This window comes from Dunckerocampus dactyliophorus, chromosome 3 (assembly GCF_027744805.1).
Source record: "Dunckerocampus dactyliophorus isolate RoL2022-P2 chromosome 3, RoL_Ddac_1.1, whole genome shotgun sequence".
Classification (NCBI taxonomy): domain Eukaryota; kingdom Metazoa; phylum Chordata; class Actinopteri; order Syngnathiformes; family Syngnathidae; genus Dunckerocampus; species Dunckerocampus dactyliophorus.
In genome coordinates this window covers 13,255,110-13,281,144 of record NC_072821.1, presented here as the reverse complement: position 1 = coordinate 13,281,144, position 26,035 = coordinate 13,255,110, and the positions used below count along the sequence as shown (strand labels likewise).

The following is a 26,035-nucleotide window of genomic DNA, read 5'->3' as shown; positions in this document are numbered from 1 at the left end:
ACAGGCATTTACAATATTTTGACTTTCACATGTGGCTGAGAAGAGAAACAAAATGTTACAAACACGTACGTATTCAAATCTGATGAGATTGTTTCCTCTCATTAGTATTTTAGGGAAGCAATTTCCGTGCTGCTTTTTTTATTGGATATTATTATATGTATTGAAGAATGTGATCCACTCTGTGCAACACAAACAAGCCCATATTTCAATTGTTTCTTTTTTCAATATCTGGAAAATCAGCTATATTTACATTTTGTGGCTTTTTAATGCCATGTATATTAATGTAACCCGTGGGTATACTTTATTTAATCAACAGAGAAGGAATGTGCACAACATGAAGCACACAAACAAAAGAAAATGCATTGCATAAAAATCTTAAGCTGCTTTTATATTAAAGACTTATCAAGATGCGTCCGTCTCAAGTCAGTGAATTTAGCCTGCACTTTGCAACACAACGCTGAAAACGGCCCTGAAAAGGGTGAGTGGTTGCTTGTCTCTTTTTCCGGTTTCAGCTACATTTACCCCAGAGTTGTGGCTCTATTATTGCATTAAGTGTAAATCCTGCCTGTGCCATTCCACCCCAGCCTGGTCCAGTCCTGCCACTCCACCCACAGCAGGTTAAATTATAATTTAATTACCATGCCTTAGCTGCATAAGCTGCTTGGGAGCACTTGCCCCCCAGAATAATTTGAAAAGATGTGTCTCCCCCTTATGATCCACCAGAGCCGAGCCCCCTGGAGGCTCACTTCAATATCCCACCTAATTATCGTAGTTAAATCAGGCACCTATTACACAGAAATATCAGTAATTAAGTTGGAAGGAAGAAAAAAATGGTATTAGTTGAGTATGCCTTATAGATTTTATTTTCCTGGAGAGCTGGCAAAGAGCTATTGGAGTGTTCTGAGGAAATGTTCCTTCAAGCTTTCTACCACAGAATTACTAACTGCGTCACTTTGGCTGTCGTAACAACGTACAAATGAAAGGCATTTTTGTCACAATATTACACTCCCATCAAACGGTGTACCATCAAATTCAGTAGATAACACTTAATTAGGTCTTATAAATGGTCACTTTTCCAAAGTTATCTAAAATAACTGAGTTTGTTTGCACCGGGACTCTCCCTGCAGATGTGACGTGCACCAACCTTCAATGGACAGGTGTGAATATTAATTTGTTAACAGTTAAAGACATTGTCACAAGCTAGTGCAATCTTTATTATAGCATCATGTCTTGAAATAACCATTGTCTAATCATACATTCCACATGGTTTGTGTTAAATTGTCGCTTTAATGATTTAGCTTATGTTGAAAAATATCTTGAATAGTACCTAAAAACTGTTTGATTTGATTTGCTTTATGCTTTTATTTTGAAGATGGTCACTATTGAGCGACTGCTTGTTGATGGCATGTACTAAAAACACTTCATCACCTAACTTCCTTAGACACATTCACACATGTTAAATATGGCGGAACACCTCAGAAAAAAGGCAGAAAAAGACGGCTTTTACAGACTTACAAAGAGAAACCCAAGTATGGCTAAATGGTAAAGACAGAAATTTGTTGTGAATCTGAGTGACATCATGTCAAATTGTCAGATTCCGTGAAAAACCAAGGAGTAAATCAGCTTTGATGGTCTTTAGGGAGGGGGGGATGCAATGACGACTATGTTTTACTGTGTGGCACGCATATTTTCATTTGAACGCCCCTTGTTTGCATTTATTTGAATGTAAATGCAACACGGCTAGTACTAGTTTATTATTCCTTGTCAGATCATCTCTCACCCACAATGAATCATTTATGAGGAGATTTATTTTCAAAGAAAAACAAAACCATAAACTCCTATGGCATATGTTGTAAAATACAGTATATTATTAGGTTGTTCCAGAAAATGGAATAATTGTCTTTGTGCTAATATAAGCTGAGAAAATGGGAATTTTCATCCAATGTAAACAAAAACATAAGTGATGGTTATTTCCGTTATTTAATTTGGGTAAGGTTGTATTCACTGTTTATGTATTTTCTAGACTGTCAAAACTGGAGATCTATTATAAAAGTGATGAAGAGATAAAATGAGTCATTTGTTTTCATAACATAACTACTGTGATGCTCTGCGTGACTTGTTGAATTCTTTTGTGTTGGTTCTCCTTATTTCCTGTCTTATTTTGCAAGCACTTCCTGTTTTGTGCTGTTTTCAGTCACCTTCACCTCTTTCTGAGGAAGCTGCCCGTCACAGCTGGTCCTCATTGGTACTTAGTTGGGTTCTTCAAGAGAGTGTGTTCTTTGTTGTTTGTTGGTTCTTTGTTAATGTGTTGTCTGCTGTGGCTGCATGTCTCTTTCGAGGTTATGAAGCTGCCCGCTACATTATCTATTTTTTCCTTTTGTCACTTTGGAATGAAGCTCCTGCTATTGTGAGTACCTGCAGCTTCTTGTGGCCAAATGAAAGACTTTTTCCCTTCACTACCCTCCTGTCTCTGCATCCTGGGGTCACGGCCATGCCTAAACATGACAACTAGGGGTAAAAGCTTCTCTGTATGTGACGGAGAGCGGCTGCCAAAAGGGCACTAACTTTCCAAAATTGACTACAAAGGATGCTTTTAAATTTAAAATTTGGTCGAATATGCATTGTTAAACTTAAATGTGTAGACTTAAAACTGCATAAAAAGTGGGCGGTCCTTGATTTTGACTGACAGTAGCCAGAGAATTGAGCCCTCGTATGTGACGCAGTCACACAGATTCAAGGGGAGACAGCGGTCAGAGCAGACGTTAAGTCTCTTTGAGTACGTAAACTAAGCTCCACGTAACATGCACATGCGCACTAGTCATGTTTGTTGTCAGTTAATTAGGCCTGTCTTCGACTAAACATTTTCTGTAAAATCTGACTCGATTTTGTTCATTGTTGACTAATAGTATATATAGTTATATACAGTCAAACTTGTCTATAGCGGCCACTAGAGGGAGTCTGCAAAAGTGGCCGCTATAGACAGGTGGCCTCTATAGACAGGTTGGCGTCCAGTTTGAATGTTGACCAGCAGAGGAAAAAAGGGAAAAAAATAATAATAATAATGTTGACCAGTAGATGGCACTGCGGATTGCTGATAAAAGTTGTACAGCACTACTAGGCTTGTTATTATCATGGTTCATGGTTTTAATCCCGAACATGCATGAGTCAAACAGTAGCACATCATATAGTACAATTCACAATTTTGCATGTCCAAAAAGGAGTAGGAAGAAGCAAAACTTATTTAATCCTACCCCTCATCAGTTTCACATCAGTTGCAATACATTTATTCACCTCTTGTTCTTCCAAGTGTACTTTGTAGGTCTACATGACAATGTAGTGCAATCATAGCCAAGGTTTTTACTTACTAAAAGGAAGCTAGAGGCTTAATAATAACTGATAACTGATAAAATACTTCAGTTAAGTACAACCGAACTCAGTTTTGCTCCCGCTGCTGCATGCATGCTAGCATATGTTTTTTTTTTTTTTATTGTTGCGTCGCTGGGAGCACATCCTGTTCCCAGCCTACTTTGCGGTAATGTTTTGGTGCAAATGCTCTTAAAGTTACATGTTTGACCAGGAAATAGCAAGCTCAAAAGAAGACGGCTTTTTTATGTGGAACAACTGACCGTTTGTGTGGATCTTGTGAATGATTGTGACTGAGCTAGGACTCAGTAATTAAAGTCTACACACAACGCCTTCATTGATTGAAAAACAAAACTTTTTCGTGCATGAAGCTTCTACTTGAGTTGGTAATTTGGCTGCAGGTCAGATATTGACCAAGGGAGACAAAATGGGTGGCTGCTGGCTGCGTTGGACAGGTGACTGCTATACACAGGGTCTATAACATGTAAATTTGCTGGGGGGGATTTTTCAGTGGCTGCTATAGGCAGGTGGCCCTTCTATAAAGGTGGCCGCTAAGACAGGTTTGACTGTATATATATATATTTTTTTTAAGAGCAGAGTTAATGGCGATGTCCACAAACAGACCTCATTTGCGAATTTTTCCACCGCAAAGAAAAAGGCTAAAACACTCAAACAACTTAACATGGTAGGTGTGCAACAACAGTAGCTTTATTTATTTCATGACACAGAAAACAGAGAGTAGTCCATACTGTATTGACGCAGTCCTCCGCTGTTCTATCAGCCTGAAGTGTGTGGCGATTGGCTAGCATTGTCCAGTACTCCGCTGTTTAGTCACGTCTCTGTGAAAATTATGACATTGCGGTCCAAAAGTCTCATACTGTAGGAGGTGTGGAATAAAATTGCCCATTTTATTCACTAAAGACAGCACATTAGCAGGGAAAATGCTCGATGAGGAGAGTCTGTGTGGTGTGCTAGCTTGGTGTCAGCTCGTATTCCTCCACGCCTACGCCACCTTTGTTTACTTTCTCATGTGTTAACACAAATGAGGATGAATTGTGTCAAAATAGGTTATTTTATAAGAAAAACAAAGACATGCTATGTAAAAATGTATGCTCAGCTGCACTAGTGGGTATCCCCATTTAGTCAGAATGGTAATCTTGATTATGACATTTTGATATGATTCGACGGCAAGATTGATAGTCGAATCACACAACTCTGAATCGAATCATTGAATAGTCGACTATTCTAAGACACGCCTACGGTTAATGATAGCGATTTAGCTAAGTTTAGCTACTAACATTAGCTACTAACATTATTTTTTTACAGTTGTTATATATGTCCTGAGGCTGCAAAACTCCTCACCATACACTTTATACACTTTTCTCACATTTCTCTCTTGTTTAAACACTCTGAAAGTTCAAATTTGGTTTGCACTTGAATGATCAACCTACTACGTTGGACACAAGAAATTATGAAGTGACTCACATGTATTTCACTCTTCTGATCGTGCCTCTTAGTCCTGGCGCCGTTCTGCTGAAGCGTTTTTGTATCCTTGTTAAAACATATTACTCCTGTCGTCTTATTTTACTCCTCCTCTTTGTCCTCCATGAACCAAAGATTCATTTATTCCGTAATGGCGCCCTACAGGCGCAAACATCTACCTTCCTTCAGCATGTCCACAAGTCCAACTTGGGGTTTTGTCGGGGAGAAAACTTGCAACCATACGGTGTTCAGAGTCACACGGTTAGCTTCTTCTGTTTCTTCTATTGTTAATTACCGGTTAGCAAGCAGCAGCTCACACGGTTAGCGCCTAGCCATGGCCACAACAGGAGACGGCACAAAGGAGATTGATTGACAATGGTCTCCAGTCAATCAGGACGCAGAAGACAATGGGCGGTGCAGACAGATGAGAGAAAAGAGAGAGAGAGAGAGACACCGCCACCTCTGGTAAAGCACAGAACTACAACACTCAACTTCCCACAGTGCAGTTTTTTTAAAGAGCCAACAACGTTCATACAAAAAAAAGCACAAAAATTGCACCAAAAAAAGTCAGCGAAACAGCGAGTCCGTGAAAGGTGAACTACGATGGAGCGAGAGAACACTGTGTTAGCAACATATGCTAGCCGGTGGTCATGTTCTCATATTTTTTGTTTGAGCCGGTGACATAGAGTACATTTTAGTTGAACTCAACCATGAAGTTTAGCATATGTTATTCTTGGTGAGAAGCATACACAATCTGAGTACGTACAGATGAGATTAGACAGAGAGATGAGCATTGCTGCTCGACACCATTCAATCTTTGGACACAATTACAGTATTTTAAATAAAATTGCTAAACCCACCGCAACCCCCTCACACATATAAACACTCCTCCAGGAAACACACATCCACTCCCCTTGGCCTTTCTCATCCTATAATACTCTAATTCCTTTCTCTGTCCATGTAGACCCCCCACGAGGAGGGACCCTGCCAGGGCAAATTAGAGTGGGGGATAGATCTTTTGTTTTGCAGCACTCAGCGAAACGCAGAAAAAATAAAATAAATCCTAATTATGTCTTGAACTGGAGCAATTTGGCATGCTGTGATAACTGCTCTGTCAAAAACTTCTTTGACATCACTGAAAAAGAAGATTTTCAAGCGCAAAAGCGGGACTCCACTTATAAAGTGTCATCAAAAGAGCCACCAACTCATTAGGCTGCTTAATTGCAGCCTTGGACGTATGTCTCTCCCTGCCATCCTTGTCAAAACAGAGGTGAACGCAAACTGTCCCTGTCAGAAAAAGTCCATATTTCTCACACAAACCTGTCTTTTCACAATAGCTCATCTGTCTTTTATCTTTTCTCCTCTCTTTTATACTTGCCCTTATTTTACAACTGGAAGAACGATCACCTTATGCTCAATCTATCACCATCCTTTGTATGTTCCTCCCTACCACAAAGTTAAATCGTTGTTGTGGCACTGCTGCAGTTAGCCTCTCTTGTGTTCTTTGGGAAGTCATATTTTGTTGGAGCACATTTGGCCTACTTGTCAATTGTTACTTGTGAACCCAAAGCCAATCACAACTCAATGTACAATCACAATCGTAAAGCACAAAGGCAACAGATTGAGGCACAGGAACAAAGTGTGTCTTTGCAGATGAAGACTTTTGATTGTAGCCACAAAAAAGACAACTGTAGTTGGTGTGAGGTCAGGTTTTCACAGTTGTCTTTGTTTAAATACGTCCAGTGGACGAAGATGACAAGTAACTTTAACTAGCAATCTAAATCTTTGATTTAAAGGTGGGTATACAGTGGGCAAATGATGCCTGGTTCTGATTTAGCCAACTCGCATTCAGACCAGTTTGAAGTCGTCAGTGGGAACAAGCAGTAATGTACAGCATCGGATACATTTCTGGCAGGTCAGAACTTTGGTTGGGAGTAACAGTGATGTTGCGCAGTTGAAGCAGTTGCCGCAAGAGAGACGATACAAAGATTAGTGTGTTCAAAATGATCAGCACAGGTGGTCCTCGGGTTGCATTCCTAATCTGTGATTAAGTCGAGTTTTAGTGTAAATTGGCTCTTACACCTAAATTATACCTAAATTAACTCCTACATCACTTACACTGTACACATAACACACAAAGGACATAAGATACAGTAAGAATTAAATGAACCAAAAATAAAAAACAATCACTAGCAACCTTTCCGTGTTAATACTAAGACCAGTACACTGCCTAGTACTGACACTTTCAGAGGATCACTGGCCTGGCAGTAATGTGTGTTGTGTTTTGTGATTTCCGAACCTTTGCTGACAGTTGTTGTTTGTTTTTGTAATAAAGAGATTGTTGATCGACCACCTCTTCCTCATCCTTACAATGTCCGGGTAGAGGTTAAAATAAGATCTTTATCCTTAATTATGATCGCGACCAGGGGTGCTGCCAGGAATTCTGGGCCTCATTAAAAAATAAAAATAAAAAAATTACATTGGGCCACCAACTCCAGGCAACTATTGTCACCACATCTGTATTTTTTTGGGTCTCCTGTCATTGAGGGGGCCTTGGAATTGTCACTAACTTGTCTCCCCTAAATGGCGCCCCATTTATTAATATTGAATCCTACTTCGGATTCCTTATTTAGAAATAGAAATATTTTTTTAGAGCATAGAACACCTGTTAGCGACCTTCTAAATATGGTTTTCAACATTATTAGAACTCTCAAGACATGAAATAACACCCATATAGTCACCCTTACATATAGTCACCTTTACATTTGTATTACCCAATATAGTAGATATCGTCAAAGAAGATAAGACATATTAGATATAAATAAGACAACAGACTCACACGTTAGCAGTTTCTTGTTGTTTTTTTTCTGGACAGCTTACTTCCTGCAGTGTGGCTATTGTCTCACCAATGCATTGTAATGGCGGCTTTAAATGGCTTCACACTCATACTACCCAATATACGTAGTAGACAAAATAAAAGTAAATAAGCCATTTAAACAAAATTCCTGCTCGAGCCATATGTTCCCAAGGAACCTTAGTGGCAGGCGGACAGATGTGTAGAAGACAGGAAGTGACGTCAGAGGTTCAGAGTTGAGCTTTAGCTTGTCGTCGATTATGGCCCCAACAGTAATCTCACTGAACAATTACTGACACATAGTAGCCAATGTTGATTACAGCACTACATTCACAATTCGAATGCTTCCTCTGCCTTGTATTTGTACTTTAGTTGATGTAGTTAGTTTATTTAGCAATTTTTATGCTTGAAAATGCTTAATTTAGAACCAAGAGTAAGTAAAATTTGCTTAAATATGCTTTTTTTTTTTTTTACCAATTATAGGCCATATTCAACCACGTAACAGCGATCATTTATTTATTTCTTATTATTTTTTAAAGGCGATAAAGTGGGGGTGCAATGTTCGAGTTTACATTGAAGTCTATATCTTTAAATGGACACAAGGTTTTTACGACTGACCCCAAAAGCTGAGATGCTATTAAAACAACCACAGACGTGCTCACATCAGGTACGTCACAGGTTAAATAAACTGCCCAATATGGCTGGCAATGAAAAAAAAAAAAAAAAAAAGTTACAGATTCACAGCTAATGACGATACTATGTATTCCATTTTATGCAATGAGGGTTTACCGATGGTTTAGTGGCTCTCGGTTTCATGTTTTGTGTTGTCTTTGCCTCCCTTCTCCCTGTTGCACCTTAGAGCATTCGTGCAGACAGAGCACTACCTTTCAGTCTGCCCCGTGGAAGCAGCGATACAAATGATTGTTACATGAAAGGGGATCAATCACACCCTCGAAAAAATAAAACATTCAAAGATATACGTAATACACTGTGCTAGATCACGTCAACATGAGTTGAATTTTTCACACTCAATATCTAAATCAAATTGTTCCTGTGAAGGCATGTTTGCCACCCTATGAGATCAATGTATTTTATATTCTTCTTGCCTGTCTGCCAATATCAATGATGGAAGAGCATCAATAATGACAGCCACATCTGTATGTGTATCATTTTAAAAGTAGAATCTATTCCTCTCCTGCCCTCTACTCGCTCTCCTTCATCCGCCAGCAGTCACCAGGCTCATGCTCAGCCAGGCGCACAGGATATTAGTGTCTCCACCAGCAAATTTGCTTTTCACATCTATTTCTTTCTTCTTCTAACCACTTCTTGGATGGCTTGTTATTGAGCTCAGTGTCCACAAATGCCATTGATCCGAGCCACAACTGAGATCCATACTCCGTCACTTTAACACTCTCTCAGCGTGTTAGTAATACTAATCCTGCACCTCCGGCAGGCCCATTGATTTTATAGATTTCCCCCCAAAGTTGTGATAATGATATATCATTGTTAAATTTGGTAGAACAAACCGCATCGCCGATCTATCAATGCACGCTGGAGGCTCTGATTCAAAGATGCCCCACAGGTACCACAAGTGGCCATACACAGGACAGCTTTATTTCTACTTTGTGTAACGCCGACCTAGAAAGCAAACACAGGAAAATACTGATAGGACACATCTCGATTGACCTAAAAGTAGAACGCAATCATAAACGTTCCCATCAAAATTATGTAATTACTGGTCTAAAAGATCACACAGCCAATCTAAACAGGGAAAAAAATATCATGTCCCCGATTGTAGCCGCGGCATTCATTTACGTAAGCCACAAAGACAATGGGGCGTTAATTGGAAGAAGGCTATGCAGAGAGATTGTGATTTCCAAAATGTGAGATATCGTTTTAACTGTAACCATGATTTGGAGTCCATGAGGTAGTGGAAAGGAAAACATGTCTCTTTGAGCACATGGCAATTTATTAAAAAGTATATTGCACAATACAACAGAAACAGAACCAATGTTATGATGGCGGCAAGGAGCAAAACCCAGCATTAATTCAGCTGATGAGTTTATTGTAAAAGGATGAGTTAATATGAGTTTAACACCAACAGCGGAGTTGCAACCAAGCTTTTAAAGCCCGTGCAGAAGTAGATACCACCCATGATACTTCAGATGCAGCTTCTGCCATCTTGTGGAGATAATAAAAACTATATCAGAAGGCTGTTATTGGTATCGGTTGATATCGGAATCGGAAATTGAGAGTAGGGCAATATCGGCATATTGGTTATCGGCAAAAAAAGCCAATATCGGACATCGCTCTTATTTCTATAATACATACATGTACATAGCAAAAGCTCACTTGTTCTTTTTTTTTTTTTTTTTTTTTTTTTTTTTTTCACTTGCTCTTGATTTTTAGTATGAGTACAGACGGTGAAAGCGGGGCCTCACGATCCTTCTGACTTTTTGGGTTTGAAGCAGGAAGTGTCAGAAAAGTTACTACGGGATAACTGGCTGGTGGCAGCCAAGCGTTCATAGCGACGTCGCTTTTTGATCCTTCGATGTCAGCTCGTCCTATCATTGTGAAGCAGAATTCACCAAGCGTTGGATTGTTCACCCACTAACAATATGTTTATATTGGGAGGCACACATTATTTTAAAAGTGGTGCCTAAGCTGAAAAAGTGTGGGTGCTGTAGAGCAAGGGTGTCTGTCATCTGCGTATTCTAAAGATGAATTCATTATTAATTAGATTATACACTAATTTGCTTCATCACAGATGTTTCGTTCAGCTAGCTTAGCATGTTTTGACCTACGCTGGATTTATTTTAGCATCTTTAATGCACAAAATATATGAAATTGTTACATTTTTCTGTATGTAGCCCTTGGTGGGAAGTTTGGAAACCCCTGCTTTAGAATGAATGACATTCGAATCAAGTACAAATTACGACAATTGGTGCAAGACAAAAATAAAACAACTCTTCCTTACTGCTACATTAAGTTGAGGAAAGTGAGGAAAAAAGCAGCTGGAGGTGAAAGATAGTGGTACGAAGACCGGGTGGCTGAGGCTGTCCAAGCACTAAGCACAGGGAATAGTGAGGCCTGGAGAGACAACTAATGGGCAGAACAGTAAATGCTCAAACCTGAGGCACAGCAAGGCAGCAGTGGCCTAACACAGCTGAAGGTCTCAGAGGAGAGCCAGGCCTATTAAAGCAAGATAAGGGTCTGTTTGGAGAAGGCATCCTCTTAAGGGTGCAGCGGGTAGCATCACAGGCACGGACATCAATTAAAGAGAGAAAATATGACACTGGAGTAGCAGCGCATTAAATAAAAACAACAAACTGCCAGGACTACTTCCCTCCCTACTGAAAAGGCGAGGGATGGGCAGGGAGCATCATAGCTGAAATATGGTCGATTTATTCTCCACAGAATTGTTGAGAGGGGGTGGTTATGATGAGGTGCAACGTAAAGGGGAGAAAATAAATGAGTCTGGATGCCTTCTGGACACAAAACTGCACAAGTAGATGAAAGATGAGACCGGCAGACTCACCTGAAAACTTACACTCCTTAAAAAAAATAGTGTAAGTCGATGGCTTCAATGATTCCTAATTTAGCTTTATCTTTCCCTTTAGGCAGGATGGGATGTGCCAGGCTGTGGTGGCCTAGATTCTATCTTTGTCTGGACACTGACATCAAATCATGTGATCTGTTTGAAAAGCCAAATCGAACGACAGCAGGTTCTCTAAATGACGCCCCTACTATTAATGTTATTGAGCGTCTGAGTGGGTCAAGCAGCCGTCATTGCCCACAGCATTTTTAAACATTATCAGCCTGCGGAGGTGTGGGTGGCAGAAGGCCTTCATGGAGCACCGGTAAACAACGATGAGCCAGACTGACACGTACCCCTGATGAAGGGAAAAAACAGTAAGATTCTCTTGTTGTTTTGTTTAGATTGAACGTGCAAGAGTATGTGCGTTTTTCTTTTGGTTGGGCTGGGTTAATGCGATTTCCGTTCCGCTTGTCGATTCCAGAGAGCCAGCTTTGTGAGCAGTGGTCAGGTGAATCTCGGACTCAGCCCCCTATGGCCATTAGTGTGGAAAGAAGACAACCCAATAAACAGAGGGAAGCTTGACGTGCACAGGTCACTGCACAACCAGCAGTCAAAAAGCATTTGGCCCTGGAGATTTTTTTAAGCAATAACATGCATCATAGGAATCTGAGGACCTTCATTACCAATCCGTCGCTCATGGAGAAAGAAGCAACACAGACTGGAGCAATCCCAAAGAAGAGTATGGCTGAATCTGCGGAAACATGTGAGACAAAACAGGGACAAGGAGTCATTTTGCCAAGTTCAAGTTAAATACTAATCCCCAGACAATTATTTAGTGGTTCTGTTTTTATTTGCCAACCTCCCATTTCAACTTAATATTTTTGCCCGGTTAAAAAAAAAAAAGTGAAGATGGCAGTGAATCTTTAAGAATTTGACTTGCAAAAAGCATCTCATATATTGTTTATGAAAATAAAGCAGATGTTTCCATCCCTTCACCTGCCTCTGAGCATGTTAGATATTTTCTCTTATTTTTAGACTAGTTAAGGGGGAGAGGCACACTTGTCTGACTGCATCTATACAAATAAAGACAAGCAGTGTCCTCATCTGTCATTTCTCATAAGGGGAGTCAAAACAATTCTGTTCACGTTTAAGTTTCTTGGGCTGCATCTCGAAGAGGCCGTATTAAAGCCATATTACCCCTTAAGAAAGAACACAAATGGGAGCTGAATTTGATAAAAAAATTCGGAACGTGCCATCACAACATTGAAATATTACTGAAGAATCTGTCATCATGTGTCAACTTGATCTAAGTCTTCTTTTGCTTGGGACATATGAAGGAAAAAAGCACAGAAAGAAAATTACCCTGTGTATTTGGCATCCTAATCATAGACAGTCCTGGCAGGTGAACAATACAACCTTTCATTTATCTGCAGTCATTACGAGCTACCACGGTAATACCAGCAGATGTTAAAAGTGACAGAGACGAGAGCTTTTTGGGAGCCTTCTCTGTGTATGTGTGTGCACTTTACCTAATCACACTTCATCCTAATCATAACCTGACACACAAACAACACAGTGAGCAGTGCAGGATGTTCATATATTATACCATATAGGTGCGTTGATAGGGCACAGGACGAAGTAAGCCGTCAGGTCAGGATGGTATTGCACACTTCAACACATGTGGCCCCAACAGGCCGCAGTCCACGGGACATAACAGCTGAGTCGTTGACTTTGACATTGGTTGTCGATGGCGTGGAGTGACAGGTGAAAGCCCTTTTGGCTCCATTATTTCATTCAATCGAGTACAGGATGCTTTTTTGAGAGTCAGCAACATGCAATGCACTCTGCGTGTGTGCAAAATAGATAGAGAGTGAGGTGCTTGGGGTGGGGGTGTGCATTTCTAGTATCACCACAACAATTTTTGATTTTTGTTAGGAATTACCGTAAAGGGTGAGGGTGAGGAGCTTGAGCATCCGGGAGGGGCTCAGAGTAGACCCGCTGCTCCTTCACATCGAGAGGAGTCAGTTAAGGTGGCTCGGGCATCTGGTCTGGATGTCTCCTGGATGCCTCCCTGGTGAGGTATTCCGGGCATGCCCAGTCGGGAGAAGGCCCCAGGGCAGACCTAGGACATGCTGGAGGGATTATGTCTCACAGCTGGCCTGGGAATGCCTTGGTGTCCTCCCGGTGGACCTGGAATAGGTGGCCAGAGACCGGGAAGTCTCGACTTCCCTACTGAGACTGCTGCCTCCGCGACACGGATAAGCAAAAGAGAATGGATGGATAGTTAGATATGACCCTGGTAAACCCACCACCAGCGGGGACAAGCATAAGGGTCCGGTGCAATCGCCTACCCAATCTGAACCCGTGCACGGTGATGTTATTGGACTTCTGTGCGAACCACAGTTTGTCCATAACATGTTCAAACATAAGAATGTCCACAGGTGCACTTCACACCAGTGAAGAGAGGGACTGAGCTGTCAATTGACTTAGATGGCGGGGGAGGATGTCGTTAAGTCTTCAACTCTCACCTCAGGCTAGCAGCTACACTCGAGCAGCTCCAGGTGTGGACGAGTTTTGTCCTGAATTTTTCAAGGCTCTGGATGTTGAGGGACTGTCTTGGCTGACATGTCTCTTCAACATTGTGTGGAAGTCGGGGACAGTACCTCTAGATTGGCAGACCAGGGTGGTGCTCCCGGGAAGACAGCTCAAGAAGGGTGACCACAGGATGTGTTCCAACTACAGGTATAGCTGGATCACACTCCTCAGGCTCCCTGAGAAAGTCTATTCCAGGGTGCTGGAGAGAAGGGTACAAGCCTCGGCTACAGGAGCTGTAATGTGGTTTTCGTCCTGGTCACGGAACACAGGACCCTTGCAAGGGTACTGGAGGGTATATGGGAGTTTGCCCAACCAGTCTGCATGTGCTTTGTAGGCTTGGCTTGGAGTACGGGATTGGTGGTGCGCTACTACGTGCCATTCAGTCTTTGTCCAACCGGATCAGGAGCCTGGTTCTCACTGCTAGCAGTAAGTCGAGCCTGTTTCCGGTGAACGCTGGCCTAAAAATATCTGAAATGCCAGATTTCACAGCACAAATATATAGTAATTCTACTACATCACTGTGACACACAAAAAAGTTATTCTGAGTGTGCAAAATGATTGTTATATGTTAAATTCTCCGTAGAATATCTTCTCACTTGTGAGCCTTAACATTGACCGGTAGGAGGTTGGTTGGGCAAACATATCACCGTTTGATGGTTTCACAGTGTTATAATTACAGGTCAAAAATGTGTTATTTTGAAATATCTTTATTGAAAAGGGAAAAAAGTCAATGTCAAAACAGTCATTTTTAAGCCATATAATATAAAACAATGAAATTGGAACTTATGTATTTAAAATGAATAACAAAAAAATAACAGAATTCTTTCTAAATCAATAAATAAAATGCACTTCACAAGTCACAACACAAGAAATATTTTCTTAGTAAAAATAAAAACAAATACAAATGAAAATAAATGCAATCAAGTGACACCATTTTTTTTTTCTCGTAATGTTACTTTGTTTGATAGTGGCAGGTCACACTTTTCCATAAACCTCTGTTTCCGGCAACTGAGACGTTGTCGTCTTTGCTTGTTGTACAGTGGTACAGAGTAAACGCTTCATACCGCTTATCCTCCACTTCTGTCTCTTTCTCAATCACATCTCCACATTTGGTGACCCTCCACGTGAGTAATATGTCGACTGACAACGGCGACAACAGCGTGGCCATACCGGCACCGCTCAATGCTAACGAGGCAGCTAACAATGCCAGTGCCTGTCCGACATATGCCTTCACATCACACACCTGTGGTTTCAACACATCGAAGCTCAGTTTCGACTAATAAGACACAAAGAATGACAAAGTACTTCAACACAATGGCTGCGCTGAACCTCCACTTTCTCTACAAACGTAAAATTTTTGTGGTTTTGAAACTGTGACTTTTTTATACCGTTGTATACCTTGAAACCGGTAACCGGCCCATGCCTAGCCTTGATACAGGCAAAATGGACACCACACAAGCACTGCAACTGGAGTGCTAATATACTTCTTGTAAGGGTTCAAATTGTCTTCAACACGCCCCCCACCCCCTTGTTACGAGGAACACTCCAGAGCTGACTCTTTGCGCAGCTGATGGTGCATCTCTCATTAGTTCCCAGTGTGCTCTTGAGGGGGAGCAAGGAAGGGTTTTTTATGGCTAATTTGATATATGGTCCTGAAGACACAGTCGTCTGGCCCTAGACAAGAGGTCACAGAGGTCCAGGTCAGTAAAATTACAAGTACCCATGCACATGAACATTTGTGCAACCACACACACACAACACATCGTGATTTCACACATCCCAGGCAGGAGCTTTCTACCATCCAAATTATATCATTTCACAATTTAGTTAAAAAAATTCCATTTACTCTGGCATAACACAGAAGGCCATGCTATTTAGATGTGGAGAGGTCACTAATCACCCTTTGTGGCCTATTGCAGTCATTTGCACCTCCACACATGCTCTCTTGCAATAGCGACACCATTCCCTCCCACCCACAGTGAGGGATTGCCAATACAACCAAAAAGTAGCCAAAATGCACAACCAACACATAACATTTATAGAACGTAACCAAAACCATCCACTGCAACCATGGGGCAACCAGCAGGTACACAAAAAACAGCATACAGCCATCATTATGGGCCTGTTGAGGGGACCGTTAGGGGAACATTGACGGAACCAACCATGTAACCACCATATAACATTCAAAAAACGTAACAAAAACTTGTCACTGCAACCAAGGGGCAACCAAAAGAGGCTCAAAACTAAACCAAAAGACAAGGTTTCTGCAAAAAAAAAAAAGCAACGTTTTCATAATGTTTTCCTTATCACCTTCCTCTGGCTGCAAATGGCTGCCTATCCTGGGTACCACACAGGATCATGTCAATGGGCCATTGCAGCAAGCCACACAGAATAGGCTCTCCCTCCGTAGGCACCGTTCTCAGCATTACTGACACTGTGTTTCTGCATGAAGACATGCACTGAGAAGAGGGCAACTGTACCAATCAAAGCTGGCAGGAATAATTGCAGTGAATATCACTCCCAGGGCATGGCAAGCGTCAGACCTGGTCCTATGACAGGAAATATGTAGGCGATGGAAGCCAAGCTTTATACTCACTCTCTCACTTGGTCTCAAAAGGGATATCCACCAACTCACACACTCGCTGGAAGCATTTGTGTACATAGATACAGAAGATACATGCACGTTTACCAGAGAGACAATAGATAAGCTGCAGGGCTGACTCTGCAGGTTTTTCATGGCGTCCACTCAACTGGGAAGACACTTCCTCATTAGCCAAGCTCAGTTTTAGACAGCAGTGGGGCTCAGAGAGTGTTAGTGACAGTATGAGGAAGTCTGCAGAGTGTGTGTGTGTGTGTGTGTGTGTGTGTGTGAGAGAGAGAGCGAAAAAGCAAGGATCATAGCATAGTGTATGTGCAAGTTTGCACAAATTAATGGAGGAGAGAGAGCAAACACCAACCTACTATAGTTGAAAAAGTAAAAAATAACAGTACAACAGTTGCTGCGTGTTCATGGTGCTCAGATGTCTTCCAGCTTGACCTTTTCTCCTACATCTTTGACCCATCAACGCTACGGTGCTAACCACAACTGTAAGGTACTGTACCACTGCAACCTATGCTTTCCAGTTCAGACGAGGTTATGTTCCTGAACCTGTCAGAGAGTCAAGGCCAGGGCGAGAGCTCTGAGAAAGGTGCTACTGTATGTGTTTTAGCATGCCCTGCTCTGGCAGAGAGCAGGAGAGATGAGAGGATATGTGAGAGATAAATCACTAAGTGCCTCACCTTGGGTCACCAATCACACCAAAGGCCACAGGGCAATCTCTATTTGAGACACTGCATTTGCTGCTTCGGGGCTTTGCTCTCTGGCCTTGCTATAAATCAGCATGCACCATCTAACCCTGATGATCCCGTTTCACCACATGTTTACTATAGTTGCAATATTACAGCTTCTATTACACAATAAAACCCTGCTAAATAAGGGAAGAAAGGGGACTGAAATCATTCAAAAAAAGAACTTTTTAACTCAATCAATCAAAAATGGTTTCTAATCTATACATAATTTGCATATCAGAAAAATATGTTCATGAAAGCCAGTCAATCTAGAAAATTTTGCAGGACATTTAGATAGTGAGTAGATAGTGAAGACCTCCACCGAGGCCAATAGCCCAATTACTTATTCAATGAAAACTGCAACTGAAACCATCACATACATCTGGCAAACACCACGTGTTACATATGTCTGAATTTTTCATAAATGTCCCTTCAATACTCCCTGAGAAATGACTGAAAATGTCATAAAGCGGCATATCTATCAATGTCAAGAACCTTCAATCTCCATGGAAATGTAATGAGCCCTTCCTCTATCTGTCTACTAAGTTTCATGATACACTCAGGCCCTGTCCACATGGGAACGCTCCTGGGATTTTCTTTTGGAGGGTTGAAAAAATGTGTGTCCACACTGTGCTGGATTACTAAATAGTTGCATCCAGACGGGGAAGGATCACTGAGTGATAATGATATAATACACAAGGCACACCTACAGTACGTGTGGCGCTGTGAACAGACACGTAGACGGACACACCAAACCATAGAAGAAGAAAGAACACATGCACATGAGTCACAGCAGTCCGTCGTCCTCTGCTTTCCAAGGCTCGTCTAGACTTAGGACAAAGTGGAATTACATGTGCGTCATTTTGGGAGTATAAAACAAGAAAATACCAGGAGAATGTTGACTGGGGTGAGTCATGACACTCGAAATATTTTGATATCGTCAAAGCTCACTTCTGGTCATGTGACAGCAATGGGTCGCTGATGTCATTGTTTTAAATTGCTCGTCTATACGGAAACGACGAGCCGGTGTTTTCAGCTTTTACTACTGGGAGCCGTTTTCAAATAATTCTGTTTCAGGGCTCCCAAAAAGCCGTTACAGTGTGGATGAGAGGCTCAAACTAGGGATGTCCCGATCCACATTTTTTGGCATCCGATCCAATTCAATTTTTTTAATAGTCTTGCCGATCCCATCCGGTACTGATCCTCTTTTTTTTGAATAACAAATAAGCTTTTGTTACAAGCATTCATTTGTGGAATTGATAATGGTTATGAAAATAGCTCTTCAAAGTATTAAAAATAATAAAGTATTGCTGAATTTACTTTTTTCTTACAGAGCATGACCAACAATATTGTTTGGCTTTTGTAACCTCTGTGAGTCAGGTCCCAATAAAAGCCCATCAAATAAAAGATCAAATTGGAAAAAATGGGTAGTGCTAATCATTTGACAATGTTATAGATCACTTTGTGGTGTGATTTAGAATATATGACAGTTTTTAACAAACTCTTAGGGCCCTATGAAATCTGCAAAATTCATTTTTTTCCATTAAAATTTTTTTGAATTCCGTTCTTTACCTTTTCCACTTCTTTTCACTAGCACAGAGTGTGTGCTATTTGCGTTAGTGAATAAAATGTCCATGAATGAAATGCAGAAGTCTGTACATTTATTGGTGAAACACATCATTGGCCCGTCTTGTCCAGTAAATGAGAAATGGATGTAGCTTGGCTAACTTTTCTAATGGGATGTCAGCCTCAGCACATATCGCGACAAAATCAACAACCTGTAAAGCCCGTGCTTGTGATTAAGGAAGATGTAGTCACAGACGTAATTCCATTTACGTTATTAATGCAAGATATTTTTATGACACCCTTATTTTTTTTACACAATAAGACAAATGTGACAAAGAGTGCTCTTATTTTGAAGGCCGGAAATGTGTGTGTTGTGTATTTTTACTCAGAACCTGCACGTCGACATTGGGTATTATAAAATGGTATGCAAAATGATATGCTTAATATCTCATCTAAACAACATGCAGACTTTAAGTTTGATTTGAACACACCATTACAAAACATCTAGCACAGTTTTCATAAAACAGTCCTCACATTATAAAATGCTCCTTTCATTACTCATCACTCATCCAGCCTGAGTCGCGCACACATACACACACACACACTCACACACGCACACACACACACACACACACACCCACACACACACACAGCTGCACTGCTAAACTAAGCTAAACTAAGCTAACCCCGGTTTCCATTCACGCTCCGTACTGCGCGAGCTAGTTATAAACGTATACGGCAACCGGATTGGCCTGATCTCGTGGCGGAAGCCGATACTATCCGATCTTCAAAATACAGCAAATCGGCAGCCACTCCCAATCGTGAATATTGAAACCGTACATCCCTACCTGAAACTATAAAACGCTTTGCCGTTTTGAACTGAAAACGTTTCCGTGTGGAGAGTCCATCAAACCTCAGTTTTCATACACTCTAGTTTTTGTATGATTTGTTTTTTGTCAAAAATTTTCAGTAAAATTCTTCCTAGGTCTTGGTTTATATTATATTATATTATTGCATATAAATATATTATAATATCGCACTTACACTCATCTGTTTACCCTGTACTGTATCGTTCCGCAAAATTAACTGCCTAAAGAAAGACACTACGCACTGCTGGCTCACATTTTTTTCTTGAATTTGACTACTAAATAACCCACCATGGGGCCAACCAAAGTTGCGATGAAAAGCAAATTGATAAAGACGGATGTGATTTCATCAGGTTGTACAGGAAGTCCACATCCATTCGACACTTAAAATGATTTGACATTGTTTTCTGCGAGGAGAACTATAATTATTCTCTATGAAGTGTATTGTTTGTTGATATTTGTGGGTGCCTGGAACGGATTCATTTCATTTACATTATTTTTTATGGGAAAAATGTTCTCGGTTTTCGTGTGTTTCCGTTTTGACTGACTTTTTGGAACGAACTTGACAAAAATAGAGGTTCCGTTGGGTGTTTTCAAAAGCCCATTTAACTGCACATTATTAATATAATAATAATAATAATAATAATAATAATAAAAAAGCATTGTGGGGTTTTTGCATAAGGGAAAGTACGGTATTTGAAATGAGTTGACTGTAAAAAGTGGCTTAAAAAGGCTTTGCACATCTAAATGATGCACTTGTCTGTTCAGTGAAGCTACACTTTAATAATGTTATACTGACACTACACTAACTGTTTTACATTGTTTGTATTACAAGTTCCCCAGCCATCACTATGTTTTGGGCCAGTAAGTGTAGTATTTACGTATTACATATTCCAGACTCTGTTTTTCTGATTACATTATGCAGATTAGTATTATTATCTCATGATGAATGTGTGGATGGATGTAAATTCATAATGCTTGCATACTGATATGAGTGATATCTCATCTAAACAACATGCAGACTTTAAGTTTGACTTGAACACACCATTACAAAACATCTAGCGCAGTTTTCATGTACAAAAAAAATCTGATCATCATCATTTTGGACGACGCAGGAATGGGAATATTATTCCCATTTACTGTGCATTTTTTGAACAGAAGTCATACGGTGTACAAGAGGCTTTAGAGGTCTTTGTTGTGAAATGGTGTCCAATATAAGAGAACTACTTGTCGAGTCGGCTTGTCTTGTCTCCAAGCATTATTTGTCCCCAGCTTGCTGGAAGGACAGTCTGTCAAGCTTGTATTTCCTTAAGTGTGACTGTTCTCCTTTTCTTTGCCCCCCCCTTCTCTCCTTAGGTGCCATAATGTCAGCAGACCAAGCCTTGATGGACGCGAGATGGGAGTAATAAAGAATGATCCGCAGGGAGCAATGCGGGGGGTGTCGCATGTACGGCAGTATTGTCGTTGGGAGCAGCAGGCCTCAATGCATCAGGAGAATGCTTTTGCTCTGAAGGAATGCTGCAGGTGATACATGCAATTACATGACATCTAGAACCCTGACAGGCGGACACCCACGGACGGCAACCGTGTCTGCTGCTGTGTGCGTAGGGACAACAGTGAATGAAGAGGAGAAATAAACAAGCAAAGGTATTTTTCAGAAGTGAGCATCCTATTAAGAGTAGAAAATTAGTTTTCTCATTCTAACAAAGGGATCCGCGTCAGTCATTCTGCGTGAATCCTAATGATAATAAAAGCCCACAGAAAAAAAGAATAAAGAATGAAGTGATAAGAATTTCTAGTGCACCGTTGGGCTAGTTTGGTTTCAAACACACCCATGATTGAGGAATAAAGGGTTATGGATAAGAGGCTGTCTAAGAAAAAAAGGAATATTACTCCCTCTATTAACCTGCTGTGATTACAAAAGCCTGATGGGCTGTCTTATTTCATGGAATATTAATTTCAAATGTGACAGAGGAAAGGACGCTATATCCTCTCACTGAAGCCTCAGGAGGCTGCAACAGACCAGGGGCTATCTTCTAGTTGTGTTCAATTTGTGGTACTCGCACATGAAACCTGTTCTTATCTTATGTGGAACTAAATCATAATGCAGCAGCTGTGATAACCTCTTGCTGGAGTTGATATGGTGTTTGGCTTTATTTGCATGTTGAGAAGACGCACCTGACCAAAATTCGAAAAGTAAGAAAAGATGTTTCTGTTTCCCATTCATCTACTGTAAGCTGGTGATGTTAACTGTGAAAGTCCATTGATTTTTCAAGCATAAGGTCAATGTTAATGGAAGGGTGGTTACAAGCAGTGAAAACAGTTGTCTCACTTTAGGAACGACGAGAGAGCATTCGATCGAAACACATTTCATGGCTGGTACCTTTTTGCCTGGTTAACTCACACTATCAAGCAACATCCAAATTTCGTGGCACCTAGCACCTTTAAAAAAAATTATTTCATTAATAAATCATGCTGTTTCGTGGTTTATACGGCCTATAATTAGTGAAAAAAATGCACATTGAAACAAATTTTATGTACTTCTTGCCTAAATTAAAAACTTTCAAGAATAAAAATGGCTAAATGAGCACAAATACAAATACAAACATCCGACCTGATCACCGGACTTTTATTATTAACTTTATTTTGAGTTTTTTAATTTAATCTCACAACAGGTACAGTAATCCCTAATAGAAACACAGGCTAATGTTGCAGCCGTAACCCATGCCAAGCTGAAACTCAACTCTGAACCCCAAATGTCACTTCCCGTCCGCCCGCCAATCAGCTCCCCTGGGCCATTTATAGCGACACATACTAGTACAAGTCTTATTTATGTCTTAAAGCAGCGGTCTCCAACCTTATGGACCCACAGACCAGCTCTGGTTCCCACAAACCTCCGGCAGACCGAGGCGTGGGGTGGTGGTGGTGGGTGGGCTGGGTGTGGGGGTGTTTGGTAGGCGTCACACATTATAGTGATCAAATGTTATTTATTTATCTATTATGTGGAGTGTAAAACAGACCGGAATAACATTTAAATTAAAAGCACAAAAGGAACACAGACCCACCATCCACCAGTACAAGCCTGGAGTTTGTTTGTCAGAGAGATTATAGGGATGAGCGAGTACATGCTGTATCTGTATCTGTATCTGTTCACCCATCCAAATGATCTGTATCCGTATCTGTACTCTGAGTGGGCGTGGTTTAACAGGAAATGGATGGAGTGTAAATTGGTACATTATTTTCAGTCGGAAATTAACTCGGATTGATCAGAAGTTGCTATATTTAGTGTTTATTATTCAGCTATGTGCGTAATGTGTATGTGTCTAAGTGATCTGTAAGACTTTATTATTTCATTATTTTTCAATGATCTGTGTGAAGTTGATGATTCATGCAAACATCCAGTGATGGCAAACAGGGAAATAATCTGTCAGCCTTGTTTACTGTAGTTTTCTCAAAAGCACCGCGTTCAGCACTACGAGCAGATTTTTCCAACTGATTTTATATCATCAGCCAAATCAGAAGCAAGCGCTTTACAGCGCTTGTCTTGTCAAATGCGCCGCATACGCAACAAAAGTACTTTACCAAGTAACTTTAGATACGAGCTGAACTGAGGAAAACCTAAAAAATATATATTTTTTTAAACCCTGTCCGCAGTGGAGGCGGTGACCAATGCGACACCTCAAGTTCATAACATGCTAGCTAGCATGTGCTAGCATGTTGTGAACTTGAGGTTGTCAACTGGACAAATAAAATCTTACCCTTATGCATTCCCACAAAGTTTCAGCATTTGGGAACAAATATAACGTGAAAGGAAAACAAGAAAAATACAGTGTATTAGTCTATCTGTGCAGAGTGGGACAAAGTTTGATGGTGCGTTCAAGGACTGTCAAAGAAAAACAGACGGCTCTCCGCTCGCAACAAACAACATAAACATACAAAAACCGAGGGATTTCTAACTCTACATTATTTTTGGGATAAAATAATGATGTCCATTTCCATAAAATGTATTACATTTATTTATTTACAAATTAATTAAAAAACAGAAATAGGCCGGTGGTTGGAGATCCCTGTCTCAAATGGTTTATTTAGTCTTATTATGTCTATTCGGTAATACGGTAAAGGTGGCTATAGAGGTGTTCGTCCATGCCTAGAGGGCTTTAATAATGTTTTTAAAAATAATTTAAAAGGTTTTAAACTAATTTGTCCTAACTACAAAAAATATTCAATTTATAATTCCTCACTTATAATTCACTTATCACGGTCGAGTCTGGAACCAATGAACCTCGATAAAGAAGGGATTACAGTATATACACATACAGTACATATATCGTACTGAGCCCTAAACTACCTCTTCCAATCATACCAAAGGAGGGGAAGCGTGATGTGCCTGGGCGGGAAGTCAAACGTGCCGCACTTACTGAGTGAAGTGGGCCTGAGTGAAGTGGTATGACGGCCTAGTGTGAGTACCCCCTAAATCCCTTAAAGCAGGTGTTAGTTCCTGCTGTAAGAATATCTGGAGAGGAAATAAGTATGGAACCAACAGTTCCGCATCTCACTGTAATTTTTGCAGTTAATTACATAAACACCAGAAATCAAAAGTTGTAAAGTTGTATTATTTTTTTAGCGCTATTTTACCCTTTTTTCCCCCCAATTAGGAGTCTAACTATACACTTACTGTAAATATGCTAATTATAGACGGACATTTATTTACCTAAATTAGAAGCAAGCAATACTTGGAGAGAAAACTCATTATATACTGTATAACAACACTTTTTTTTAAACTTTAATAATGCTATTTTAATTGCAGCTTGTGCCTTCTTTTGGAGTTAAAAAAAAACATCAGGAGGTTGCCTACAGCCACAGCTGGTAAATGCAAGACTTTGCTTTTGTTCCAATTCTCGACTTTGTTCCGAAAACGTTTTCAATGTACACAAAGGGCCTATTTCTATATCAGTCTAAATGTGTGCTAGTGAGCACGTCTCCTTTGCCGATATAATCCATCCACCTCACAGGTGTGGCATGTCAATAGACTGATTGGACAGCATGATTATTGCACAGGTGTGCCATAGGCTGGTCTCAATAAAAGGCCACTCCAAAAATGTGCAGTTTCATCACACAGCACAATGCCACAGATGTCGCAAGCGTTGAGGGAGCGTGCAATGGGCATGCTGGCTGCAGAAATGTCCACCAGAACTGTTGCCTGTGAATTGAATATTATTTTTTTTAACCATAAGCCATCACCAAAGACGTTTCAGAGAATTTGGCAGTGCCTCCAATCAGCCTCACTACCACAGACCATTTGTAACCACACCAGCCCAGGGCCTCCGCATCCAGCATCTCCACCTTTAAGTAGATGGCAGATGAGCGGTTCCAACAGCAGTAATCAAAACATCTCTCCATATAATGCGAGCTCATGTCAACATTGCAGATCGAGTGGCCCATGTTGGTAGTGACTTTATGGTATTGGAGGGCATGTGTTACCATAGCAACAACCACAGGTGCATTTTATTGATGCCATTTTGAACGCACAGAGATGGCGTGATGAGATCTTCTGTCCGTTCATCCATGACAATCACCTTATGTTGCTAGGATCTGTGCACAATTCCTGGAAGCTGAATACACGCTTCTTTGGGATGCTCAGGATCAACGTATACGACAGCGTGTTCCGGGTCCTGTCAATATCCAGAAACTTCGTAAGAGGAGTGGACCAACATCCCATAGGACCGCAATAAACAACCTGATCAATTGTATGCGAAGGAGATGTGTTGCACTACGGGAGGCAAATAGTGGCCAGACTAGATACTGACTGGTTTTCTAACCCTCCTCATCAATACAGTACATCTTTTGGGTGGCCTTTAATGATGCAATTCACGCTGTCTAATAAGTATCTTGATATACCACACAGGTGAGGTGGACAGACTATCTAGGCCAGGGGTCAGCAAAAGAGCCATTTTGCCTCCTCTTCCAGTCAAGAAAAATAGTCTGGAGCCGCAAAACATTACAAACCTTATAAACTTTTAAAAGTTTTAGTCTTTTTCAAATGTTACCGGTTACAACTACAGAATTCAAAACACAAGTGCAGAGTGCATGTGTAGGCCTACTTTGAACACTGAACTACGTAGGCCTTCTTGAGTCGGTCCCGTATTTGCGTAAAACAAAATGTAGCCAACTTTAACATAAAAAAGCCTGTCAGAGTTCAACTATCTGCACATCAGTGATGTCTGCTCCATATCGTTTACATCACAGGCAATTGAATATGACTGGGCTGAATTCATGTCATCAGTTTGCCTACTGGTGAAGTTTGTTGGCGTTCTATTGGTCCTGTCCTTGACAGTTTCATGTATTCTTCATCAGTGAATGGCTTCCCCCTCCTTAGTTGAGTTTGGAGCGTTTACGCCCTTCTCGAAAGTATGTTTGCTCTGCTCAACCTTCCGTACTAGTTCA

At 40.8% G+C, this 26,035-nt stretch overlaps 1 protein-coding gene across 2 annotated transcripts in view; it reads right to left on the bottom strand.

Annotated features, from left to right (window-relative positions):
* zfhx3b (zinc finger homeobox 3b) overlaps positions 1-26,035 on the bottom strand; it is a 339,235-nt gene that overhangs the window by 291,404 nt on the left and 21,796 nt on the right. For both annotated transcript variants that reach the window (XM_054771463.1, XM_054771462.1), the window contains exon 2: positions 11,912-11,988. The gene's annotated coding sequence lies outside the window, so the exon portion shown is untranslated. The remainder of the gene's footprint in view (positions 1-11,911; positions 11,989-26,035) is intronic.